The sequence below is a fragment of the Bombina bombina genome, chromosome 2, assembly GCF_027579735.1.
Source record: "Bombina bombina isolate aBomBom1 chromosome 2, aBomBom1.pri, whole genome shotgun sequence".
Classification (NCBI taxonomy): domain Eukaryota; kingdom Metazoa; phylum Chordata; class Amphibia; order Anura; family Bombinatoridae; genus Bombina; species Bombina bombina.
In genome coordinates, this window is record NC_069500.1 from 1,068,416,702 (window position 1) to 1,068,428,948 (window position 12,247).

The window sequence follows — 12,247 nt, forward strand, 5'->3', positions numbered from 1 at the left end:
CTGGGGGTTAGTTAACCCTTTTTGTTTTGTTTTATTCACAAAAATAATAAAGCAAGTCTTTTCAATTTACGTTTTGGTGCTCCTGGCAACATTTTTTCATTGAATGCATGAGGATTGCCTGGGGAAAAAAAGAACATTTTCTTCTTTGTTATGAACATTGGAATGTAAAATATTCATAACTTCCTTCGGTTTAGCGATGTAGGTTGAACGCAGTGTCGGGTTAGCACACCAGCGATAAGTCTTTTTTTTCCAGTTTATGCACTCCATTAAAGTTTATAGGGAGAAGTTAATACAGTCACAATATCTGAAGTCCTCAAAATATCACACAGGTCTATGTCTGATAATCAACCTACAGTTGATTTATCTTCTCATTCTAAATCTCACAGATCCACTAAACAGAGTGGAGTGGATACCTCAGATCTGTCTTCTGAAGGTGAATTTACTTCTGATGATCAGAACTCAGTTACTGATCAGGATTCAGAATTCTCTTTTATGCTTAAGCTTGAACATCTTTGTACTTTACTTAAGGAGGCTCTTTGCATTTTCAAGAACCTAAGCCTTCTGAGAAAATATTTGTAAAGCAATTGGATATGATTTGCAAATCTACTCCTAATTCTCCTGAGGTTTCTCCAGTTTCTCAGGCGATCACTGAATTAATCACAGAGGAGTTGTCCAAATCAGGCCTCCCTTGTAATCCTGCATCTAAATTTAAAAAGGATGCTCCCTTTACTGGCTGCTAACAGAGTTTTGGGAAACTGTCCCAAAAATATATGGTGCAATTACCATAGAAAAGCTTTTCAACAAGTGGGTGTTTTTTATTCAGACGAGCTATTAGTATCGCCTGTATTCCGGCACCTTCTACTCTTTGGTGTGACAGTTTATCTGAGCAACTTTTGGATGATTCCTTAGACGAAGATTTCCAACATTGGTTTTTGAATAGCAGTTTTTACCAGAAAAGCTTTGTGGCTGAAGTCATGGTCAGCAGGCATGGTTTCAAAATCTAGACTTCTATCTCTTCTCTTTCAAGAAAAAAAACATAATTTATGCTTACCTGATAAATTTATTTCTCTTGTAGTGTATCCAGTCCACGGATCATCCATTACTTGTGGGATATTCTCCTTCCCAACAGGAAGTTGCAAGAGGATCACCCACAGCAGAGCTGCTATATAGCTCTTCCCCTCACTGCCATATCCAGTCATTCGACAGAAACAAGCCGAGAAAGGAGAAACCATAGGGTGCAGTGGTGACTGTAGTTTAATTAAAATTTAGACCTGCCTGAAAAGGACAGGGCGGGCCGTGGACTGGATACACTACAAGAGAAATAAATTTATCAGGTAAGCATAAATTATGTTTTCTCTTGTTAAGTGTATCCAGTCCACGAATCATCCATTACTTGTGGGATACCAATACCAAAGCTAAAGTACACGGATGATGGGAGGGACAAGGCAGGAACTTAAACGGAAGGAACCACTGCCTGTAGAACCTTTCTCCCAAAAACAGCCTCTGAAGAAGCAAAAGTATCAAATTTGGAAAAAGTATGAAGGGAAGACCAAGTTGCAGCCTTGCAAATCTGATCAACAGAGGCCTCATTTTTAAAGGCCCAGGTGGAAGCCACAGCTCTAGTAGAATGAGCTGTAATCCTTTCAGGAGGCTGCTGTCCAGCAGTCTCTTAGGCTAAACGGATTATACTCCGAAGCCAAAAAGAAAGAGAGGTTGCCGAGTCCTTCTGACCTCTCCTCTGTCCAGAGTAAACAACAAACAGGTTAGATGTTTGGCGAAAATGTTTAGTAGCCTGTAAGTAAAACTTCAAGGCACGGACTACGTCTAGATTATGCAAAAGACGTTCCTTCTTTGAAGAAGGATTAGGACATAATGATGGAACAACAATCTCTTGATTGATATTCTTGTTAGAAACCACCTTAGGTAAAAACCCAGGTTTTGTACGCAGAACAACTTTATCTGAATGAAAGATCAGATAAGGAGAATCACAATGTAAGGCAGATAACTCCGAGACTCTTCGAGCCGAGGAAATAGCCATCAGAAAAAGAACTTTCCATCAAAGAAGTTTGATATCAATAGAATGAAGGGGTTCAAACGGAACCCCTTGAAGAACTTTAAGAACCAAGTTTAAGCTCCATGGAGGAGCAACAGGTTTAAACACAGGCTTAATTCTAACTAAAGCCTGACAAAATGCCTGAACGTCTGGAACTTCTGCCAGACGCTTGTGTAAAAGAATAGACAGAGCAGAAATCTGTCCCTTTAAAGAACTAGCTGATAATCCTTTGTCCAAACCCTCTTGGAGGAAGGACAATATCCTAGGAATCCTAACCCTACTCCATGAGTAATTCTTGGATTCACACCAATGAAGATATTTACGCCATATCTTGTGGTAAATTTTCCTGGTGACAGGCTTTCGTGCCTGTATTAAGGTATCAATTACTGACTCAGAGAAGCCACGCTTTGATAGGATCAAGCGTTCAATCTCCATGCAGTCAGTCTCAGAGAAAGTAGATTCGGATGATTGAAAGGACCTTGTATTAGAAGGTCTTGTCTCAGAGGCAGAGTCCATGGTGGAAAGGATGACATGTCCACTAGGTCTGCATACCAGGTCCTGCGTGGCCACGCAGGCGCTATCAATATCACTGATGCTCTTTCCTGTTTGATTTTGGCAATCAGACGAGGGAGCAGAGGAAACGGTGGAAACACATAAGCCAGGTTGAAGAACTAAGGCGCGGCTAGAGCATCTATCAGTGCCGCTTCTGGGTCCCTGGACCTGGATCCGTAACAAGGAAGCTTGGCGTTCTGGCGAGACGCCATGAGATCCAATTCTGGTTTGCCCCAACGGAGAACCAATTGAGCAAACACCTCCGGATGGAGTTCCCATTCCCCCGGATGAAAAGTCTGACGACTTAGAAAATCCGCCTCCCAGTTCTCTACACCTGGGATATGGATCGCTGACAGGTGGCAAGAGTGAGTCTCTGCCCAGCGAATTATCTTGGAGACTTCTGACATCGCTAGGGAACTCCTGGTTCCCCCTTGATGGTTGATGTAAGCCACAGTCGTGATGTTGTCTGACTGAAATCTGATGAACCTCAGTGTTGCTAGCTGAGGCCAAGCCAGAAGAGCATTGAATATTGCTCTTAACTCCAGAATATTTATTGGGAGGAGTTTCTCCTCCTGAGTCCATGAACCCTGAGCCTTCAGGGAGTTCCAGACTGCACCCCAACCTAGAAGGCTGGCATCTGCTGTTACAATTGTCCAATCTGGTCTGTGAAAGGTCATACCCTTGGACAGATGGGCCAGAGATAACCACCAGAGAAGAGAATCTCTGGTTTCCTGATCCAGATTTAGTAGAGGGGACAAATCTGTGTAATCCCCATTCCACTGACTGAGCATGCATAATTGCAGCGGCCTGAGATGCAGGCGCGCAAATGGCACTATGTCCATCGCCGCTACCATTAAGCCGATTACTTCCATGCACTGAGCCACCGTGGGGCGCGGAATGGAGTGAAGAACACGGCAAGCATTTAGAAGTTTTGATAACCTGGACTCCGTCAGGTAAATTTTCATTTCTACAGAATCTATTAGAGTCCCTAGGAAGGAAACCCTCGTGAGTGGAGATAGAGAACTCTTTTCTTCGTTCACTTTCCACCCATGCGACCTCAGGAATGCCAGAACTATCTCTGTATGAGATTTGGCAATTTGAAAGCTTGACGCCTGTATCAGGATATCGTCCAGCTAAGGAGCCACCGCTATGCCTCGCGGTCTTAGGACCGCCAGAAGTGAGCCCAGAACCTTTGTAAAAATTCTTGGGGCTGTAGCCAACCCGAATGGAAGAGCTACAAATTGGTAATGCCTGTCTAGAAAGGCAAACCTCAGGAACTGATGATGATTATTGTGAATCGGAATGTGAAGGTAGGCATCCTTTAAGTCCACTGTGGTCATGTACTGACCCTCTTGGATCATGGGTAAAATGGTTCGAATAGTTTCCATCTTGAATGACGGAACTCTGAGGAATTTGTTTAGGATCTTTAAATCCAAAATTGGTCTGAAGGTTCCCTCTTTTTTGGGAACCACAAACAGATTTGAATAAAACCCCTGTCCTTGTTCCGTCCGCGGAACTGGATGGATGTCATGTCTGAGGTCTTGTCAGTTTGTCTGTCCCTTTAAATTTGAACCCTTTATAAGGCTCCTCCTAACTAAATCCTGTGCTCTGTAATTTGATCCTTATGCTGAGTATCCTGGCTTGTGCTGAAGCAATCTACATGCTCTCTGGATCTCTACCTGAGCCTACTTACAGGAACTCACCAAAATCTATTTCCTGCAACTTTTTGTTATTTCTTATGCTTGCTACAAATACCTTTGTCTCCTCAGCATTTACTTAAGCTTTTAGGCTTACCACTCACAGACTGTGCTTTTCTGAATTCCTCTGCCGTGCCTGTCAGCAGCTCCTCTGATACACTCACAGCCTGCACTTCCTGTTTGGGGATACCGGACTCCAGGTAACTGCTGCTTTTCCTCTAGCAGAATCTTTCACCAGACCACAGGATTAAAGGTACTGAATATTCCTTTGGCATTACCATTTTGAAAGTGTTTTCTGGACTCATCAGGTTTTATTGCAAACTTGTATCTTATATGCTGTGAACTGAACTTATCATTGAAATCTGTGCCTATGTACATTCACTCCAGGAAAAGGCTGCATTTCTCATATATGTGACTCTATTTTCTGTGATTCTCCTACAAGTGAACTGACTTATTAGCTTTAGTATAAGTATAAATAACCTACCTATTCTTCAGTATTATATGCAAGTTTCATTTTTGTACAGGCACTAATATCCTTTTCTCCTCTGTTCAGCATTTATTGGATTCAGCTTTCACTAATTGAGCTAATCCTTTCTGCAGAGTTGAGAATTCCTTTTTAACCCATACTGGGCCCTCAGTCTAGGATCAGAATAGGGGATTGTGACTTAACAATATTTGTGAGACTGAGTGGTAACCTAACCAATTCCCTGTATTGATTCTTACATATTACAGAGCCAAAAGAAAAAGAAAAGGGAATTAGTATGGAGTTAGCAGAACTCACTAATAAAGTATCTGCATTAACTCAGAACATGGATATACTAATTCAAGGCATTAGAGAGATCCAGTCTGAGAATCAGTATCTCAGAACAGTCATTAGAGAAAACATTGACAATAGACCCTCCATGCCTGAATCACCCCCTGATCCTCAAGTCTGTCCTCCAGAGAGATTTTCAGGGGATAGAAATCAGTTCAGAGACTTTAAAAATTCTTGTCTCCTTTTCTTCTCATTGAAACCTAAGACTTATCCTACTGAACGTACAAAAGTTCTTACTGTTATTTCATATCTGAAAGGAGAACCTAAAGCTTGGGCTACCAATTTTTTTGAGAATAATGATCCAATTCTGGATTCTCTACAACAGTTCTTTGAGAAAATGTCTTTCCTCTATGAGAATAAAAATAAACAGAATACAGCTGAAAATGCACTTAAGGCATTAAAACAGAATAGAAGACCTGCTGAGGATTATGTCTCTGATTTCAAAAGGTGGGCACCTGACTCCATGTGGAATGAGGCAGCATTGCTATACCAATTTCGTACTGGTCTTTCAGACATTGTTAAGGATGAATTGGCAAGGGGTCCTCTCCCCTCTACTCTCGATGGACTTATGTCACATGCTGTCACTATAGATCGGAGGATTTGTGAACGTAAAAGTGAGAGAGGTTATGCAGAACAGCCATGGAGAAAGTCACCTATACCATCCTATACTCCTCCTGTTGCACGCACTTCTGATGAACCAATGGAGATTGCCTTTACTAAAGGTCCTTTGACTACAGAAGAAAAGAACAGAAGAAAGGCCAATAATTTGTGCTTATACTGTGCTTCCAAGGCACATACAGTAAAGGACTGTCCTATTCTCCAGAAACAAAAGGGTAAGAGTAGGTCTTCAGTAGTAGTTTGTACTCAACACTTTTCACTTATTACTCATTGTAACCTATCTCTTTACAGTGGGAGGGACAAAGAATCCAGACACAGGCCATTATTGACTCCGGAACCACGGGCAATTTCATTGATAAAACTTTTCTTGATAAATATCACATTCCATTAATAAAACGTATTGATTCACTAGCCATACGTGTGATTGATGGTTCTTATTTATCTTCAGGTCCTATCACCCATAAGACTGTACCACTGCTCATGACCACTACTTCTGGCCATAGAGAGTCTATATCCTTTGACGTTATAGCATCACCCTTGTTTCCTATAGTTCTAGGTCTACTCTGGTTGCAAACACACGAACCTCAGATATCTTGGAGAAATTCACAAGTTCTCTTCAATTCTACATTTTGTTCTAAATCCTGTTACCTGCCAACACATATACTTAACACATCCATTGAGACTCCTGTTATTCCTAAGACATACTCAGACTTTATGGATGTTTTTGACAAAACTGAAGCAGAAAACTTACCTCCACACAGGTCATACGACTGCCCCATAGAATTGTTACCTGGTTCCGATATCCCATACGGACATATATACCCTCTTTCTGAGCCAGAATTAGTACATTTGAAACAATATCTCGATGACAACTTACGGAAGGGCTTTATTAGGCCATCCACATCCCCAGCTGGTGCGGGTATGTTCTTCGTCCGTAATAAAGATAATACGTTAAGACCAATTATTGATTACCGAGAGCTCAACAAAAGAACCAAGAAGAACAGATACCCTCTGCCCCTTATTCCAGAAATCATAGAACGATTACAAGGGGCGACTATTTTCACTAAACTCGATCTGAGAGGGGCGTATAATTTAATTCGAATCAAAGAGGGACACGAATGGCTGACGGCGTTTCGAACAAGGTATGGCTTGTTCAAGTACGCTGTCATGCCATTCGGTTTATGTAATGCACCAGCAACTTTTCAGTGCTTTATTAATGATTTATTTAGAGATCTACTTGACGTATGTATGATTGTATATCTTGACGACATACTGATTTACTCCAAAACTGAAGAACAACATACTATACATGTACGCACTGTTTTACTCCGACTTAGACAAAATTCACTTTATGCTAAACCTGAAAAATGTATTTTCAATACGGATACTATATCTTTTTTGGGTTATTCAATTTCTCCTTTAGGCATACAGATGGAACAAAAAAAATTGAAGCTATAACTTCTTGGCCTACTCCTACTAACAAGAAGGAGATACAGTGTTTCATTGGTTTTGCTAACTTTTATAGAAGATTTATCAGAAATTTCTCTTCTATTGCTAAACCTATCACTTCTTTAAGTGGTAATTCATCAACATTCCATTGGACCCCTCAAGCAGAACAAGCTTTCCAAAAGTTGAAACACTCTTTCACTACTGCTACAATTCTTAAGTTTCCTGATCCCCAATTGCAATATATATTGGAGGTTGATGCATCTGACTATGGCTTGGGAGCTATTTTGTCGCAAAGAAAAACACCCAACACCCCCATGCATCCCGTTGGTTACTTTTCAAGAGTTATGACATCCCCAGAATTGAACTACTCCATTGGATAAAAAGAACTCCTGGCCATAAAATCTGCCCTTGAATTTTGGAGGCATCTCCTGGAAGGTACAACCATTCCTTTTTTGATTTACACCGACCATAAAAACTTGGAATACCTTAAAACCAATAAAACATTATTGGCACGTCAAATCAGATGGAGCTTATTTTTCAGTCGTTTTGATTTCCTTATTACATACAGGCCTGGATGCAAAAATGGTAAGGCCGATTCTCTTTCCAGGAAAGTTTTAAGACCTTCATATTCCAACACAACTGGTAGTGTCATTCCCCAATGTAAATTTATTGGTTTAGCTTTGGATTTTACTACTAACCTCCAGTCCTCTCAAAAACAAGATCCTGACTTACCTCTGCCTTACCTTACCAAAAATAAGGATGGTCTGTATTATCATGATGGAAAGCTCTACGTACCCTCAAATCTACGAAAAGAGATCTTGCATTCTGTCCATGAATCCGTTATATGTGGTCATCCTGGATTCCGTAGAACCAAACATCTCCTACAAAGGGATTTCTGGTGGCCCTCCATGTCATCTGATGTTGATAAACATATCAAAGCTTGCACTATTTGTGCTATGGCGAAACCATCCAAGGCAGCTCCATATGGTTTACTCTTATCTCTACCCGTGGCTGATAGGCCTTGGAAAGACATTGCTATGGATTTCGTGGTAGAACTTCCTAGCTCTAACAACCATAACTGCATCATGGTGGTCGTCGATTTGTTTTCCAAGATGGCTCATTTTGTACCTTGTCATTCCTTGCCTACAGCCTCTGAAACTGCAAAACTTTTTCTTTCTCATATTGTTAGGTTGCATGGACTTCCAGATACCATAACATCAGATAGAGGTTCTCAATTCACCTCAAAGTTCTGGACTCAACTATGTATCATTTTAAAAATACAGCGCAGACTCAGCTCTTCATATCACCCCCAAACAAATGGGCAAACGGAGAGAACAAACCAGACACTTGAGCAATACTTACGCTGTCATTGTGCTTTCTTACAGAATGATTGGTTGTCTTTACTACCTACTGCTGAATTTGCTTTTAATAATGCAGTTAATGCTTCTACAAAAGTTTCACCTTTTTATGCGAATTACGGTTTCCATCCTAGATTTCATTTATATCCCAGAGAAGACACCAGCTGTCCCTTGGTCAATGACACAATAAACGAATTATCTCAACACTTTCGGATCATTCAGGACAATCTTAAAACATCTCAACAACAACAGAAGTACTTTTACGATTTACGCAGGAGGCAACCCCCTGCTTATGTAGTTGGTGATATGGTTTGGTTATCGACTAAACATCTGCATCTGAAGGTTCCTACCAAGAAACTGGCTGCCTTATATATTGGTCCATTTAGGATATCTAGGGTTATTAATTCCAAAGCTGTCACTTTGGAATTGCCGGACTCCATTCCAGTGCACCCCACCTTTCATGTCTCGCTCCTTAAGCCCTCTACAGTTGGGGCTCCTCCCTTCTCTAGTTGTGCTCTCCCGATTTCTGATCTTTTGCTTCCAGAATATGAGATTCAGGACATTTTGGATTCCCGTTTTCATCTCAATGAGCTGCAGTATCTCATCCATTGGAAAGGATTTTCCCATGATGAGGATTCTTGGAAACCCTCCACAAATCTGACGGCTCCTCGCTTGGTCTCTCTCTTTCATCGGAGGAATCCTGATCGTCCTAGGCCTTGAGCCTCGGAGTGGCTCCTTTGGGGGGGGGGTTCTGTCATGTCTGAGGTCTTGTCAGTTTGTCTGTCCCTTTAATTTGAACCCTTTATAAGGCTCCTCCTAACTAAATCCTGTGCTCTGTAATTTGATCCTTATGCTGAGTATCCTGGCTTGTGCTGAAGCAATCTACATGCTCTCTGGATCTCTACCTGAGCCTACTTACAGGAACTCACCAAAATCTATTTCCTGCAACTTTTTGTTATTTCTTATGCTTGCTACAAATACCTTTGTCTCCTCAGCATTTACTTAAGCTTTTAGGCTTACCACTCACAGACTGTGCTTTTCTGAATTCCTCTGCCGTGCCTGTCAGCAGCTCCTCTGATACACTCACAGCCTGCACTTCCTGTTTGGGGATACCGGACTCCAGGTAACTGCTGCTTTTCCTCTAGCAGAATCTTTCACCAGACCACAGGATTAAAGGTACTGAATATTCCTTTGGCATTACCATTTTGAAAGTGTTTTCTGGACTCATCAGGTTTTATTGCAAACTTGTATCTTATATGCTGTGAACTGAACTTATCATTGAAATCTGTGCCTATGTACATTCACTCCAGGAAAAGGCTGCATTTCTCATATATGTGACTCTATTTTCTGTGATTCTCCTACAAGTGAACTGACTTATTAGCTTTAGTATAAGTATAAATAACCTACCTATTCTTCAGTATTATATGCAAGTTTCATTTTTGTCTGAGTCTTGCCTGTTAATCCTTATATACAGGCACTAATATCCTTTTCTCCTCTGTTCAGCATTTATTGGATTCAGCTTTCACTAATTGAGCTAATCCTTTCTGCAGAGTTGAGAATTCCTTTTTAACCCATACTGGGCCCTCAGTCTAGGATCAGAATAGGGGATTGTGACTTAACAGCCCCGATATTTGTGAGACTGAGTGGTAACCTAACCAATTCCCTGTATTGATTCTTACAATGGATCACTCCCATTACAAGGAGATCTTGTACGCAGCTTAGGAATGCCTCTTTCTTTATCTGGTTTGCAGATAATCTTGAAAGGTGAAATCTCCCTTGTGGAGGAGAAGCTTTGAAGTCCAGAAGATATCCCTGAGATATGATCTCCAACGCCCAGGGATCCTGAACATCTCTTGCCCACGCCTGGGCGAAGAGAGAGAGTCTGCCCCCTACTAGATCCGTTGACGGATAGGGGGCCGCTCCTTCATGCTGTCTTAGAGGCAGCAGCAGGCTTTCTGGCCTGCTTGCCCTTGTTCCAGGACTGGTTAGGTTTCCAGGCCTGCTTGGATTGAGCAAAAGTTCCCTCTTGTTATGAAGCAGAGGAAGTTGATGCTGCACCTGCCTTGAAATTTCGAAAGGCACGAAAATTAGACTGTTTGGCCTTTGATTTGGCCCTGTCCTGAGGAAGGGTATGACCCTTACCTCCAGTAATGTCAGCAATAATTTCTTTCAAACCAGGCCCGAATAAGGTCTGCCCCTTGAAAGGAATGTTGAGTAATTTAGACTTTGAAGTCACATCAGCTGACCAGGATTTGAGCCATAGCGCCCTACGCGCCTGGATGGCGAATCCGGAATTCTTAGCCGTTAGTTTAATCAAATGAACAATGGCATCAGAAACAAATGAGTTAGCTAGCTTAAGAGTTCTAAGCTTGTCAACAATTTCAGTCAATGGAGCTGTATGGATGGCCTCTTCCAGGGCCTCAAACCAGAATGCCGCCGCAGCAGTGACAGGCGCAATGCATGCAAGGGGCTGTAAAATAAAACCTTGTTGAATAAACATTTTCTTAAGGTAACCCTCTAATTTTTTATCCATTGGATCTGAAAAAGCACAACTGTCCTCAACCGGGATAGTGGTACACTTTGCTAAAGTAGAAACTGCTCCCTCCACCTTAGGGACAGTCTGCCATAAGTCCCGTGTAGTGGCATCTATTGGAAACATTTTTCTAAATATAGGAGGTGGGGAAAAGGGCACACCGGGCCTATCCCACTCCTTACTAATAATTTCTGTAAGCCTTTTAGGTATTGGAAAAACATCAGTACTCACCGGCACTGCATAGTATTTATCCAGCCTACACAATTTCTCTGGCACTGCAATTGTGTCACAGTCATTCAGAGCAGCTAATACCTCCCCAAGCAATACACAGAGGTTCTCAAGCTTAAATATAAAATTAGAAATCTCTGAATCAGGTCTCCCCGAATCAGAGACGTCACCCACAGACTGAAGCTCTCCGTACTCAGGTTCTGCATATTGTGACGCAGTATCAGACATGGCTCTTACAGCATCTACGAGCTCTGTATCTCGTCTAACCCCAGAGCTATCGCGCTTGCCTCTCAATTCAGGCAATCTGGATAATACCTCTGACAGGGTATTATTCATGATTGCAGCCATGTCCTGCAAAGTAATCGCTATGGGAGTCCCTGATGTACTTGGCGCCATATTAGCGTGCGTCCTTTGAGCGGGAGGCGAAGGGTCCGACACGTGGGGAGAGTTAGTCGGCATAACTTCCCCCTCGACAGACCCCTCTGGTGACAATTCTTTTATAGATAAAGACTGATCTTTACTGTTTAAGGTGAAATCAATACATTTAGTACACATTCTCCTATGGGGCTCCACCATGGCTTTTAAACATAATGAACAAGTATCCTCTGTTTCAGACATGTTTGTACAGACTAGCAATGAGACTAGCAAGCTTGGAAAACACTTTAAAGCAAGTTAACAAGCAATATAAAAAACGTTACTGTGCCTTTAAGAGAAACAAATTTTGACAAAATTTGAAATAACAGTGAAAAAAGGCAGTTACACTAACAACATTTTTACAGTGTATGTAACAAGTCAGCAGAGCATTGCACCCACTTGCAAATGGATGATTAACCCCTTAATAACAAAAACAGAATAATAAATGACAAAAACGTTTTTGAAACACAGTCACAACAACTGCCACAGTCTACTGTGATTGTTACCCTCCTCAAACACGACTTTGAAGCC

At 41.6% G+C, this 12,247-nt stretch overlaps 1 protein-coding gene and 1 long non-coding RNA gene across 2 annotated transcripts in view; one reads left to right on the forward strand and one right to left on the reverse strand.

Moving 5' to 3' along the window:
* TBC1D9 (TBC1 domain family member 9) overlaps positions 1-12,247 on the reverse strand; it is a 512,458-nt gene that overhangs the window by 264,595 nt on the left and 235,616 nt on the right. The window lies entirely within an intron of this gene.
* LOC128650040 (uncharacterized) lies at positions 5,876-6,147 on the forward strand. Its single transcript, XR_008400715.1, has 2 exons — positions 5,876-5,949; positions 6,026-6,147. It is a non-coding gene; the product is annotated as an uncharacterized LOC128650040 (long non-coding RNA).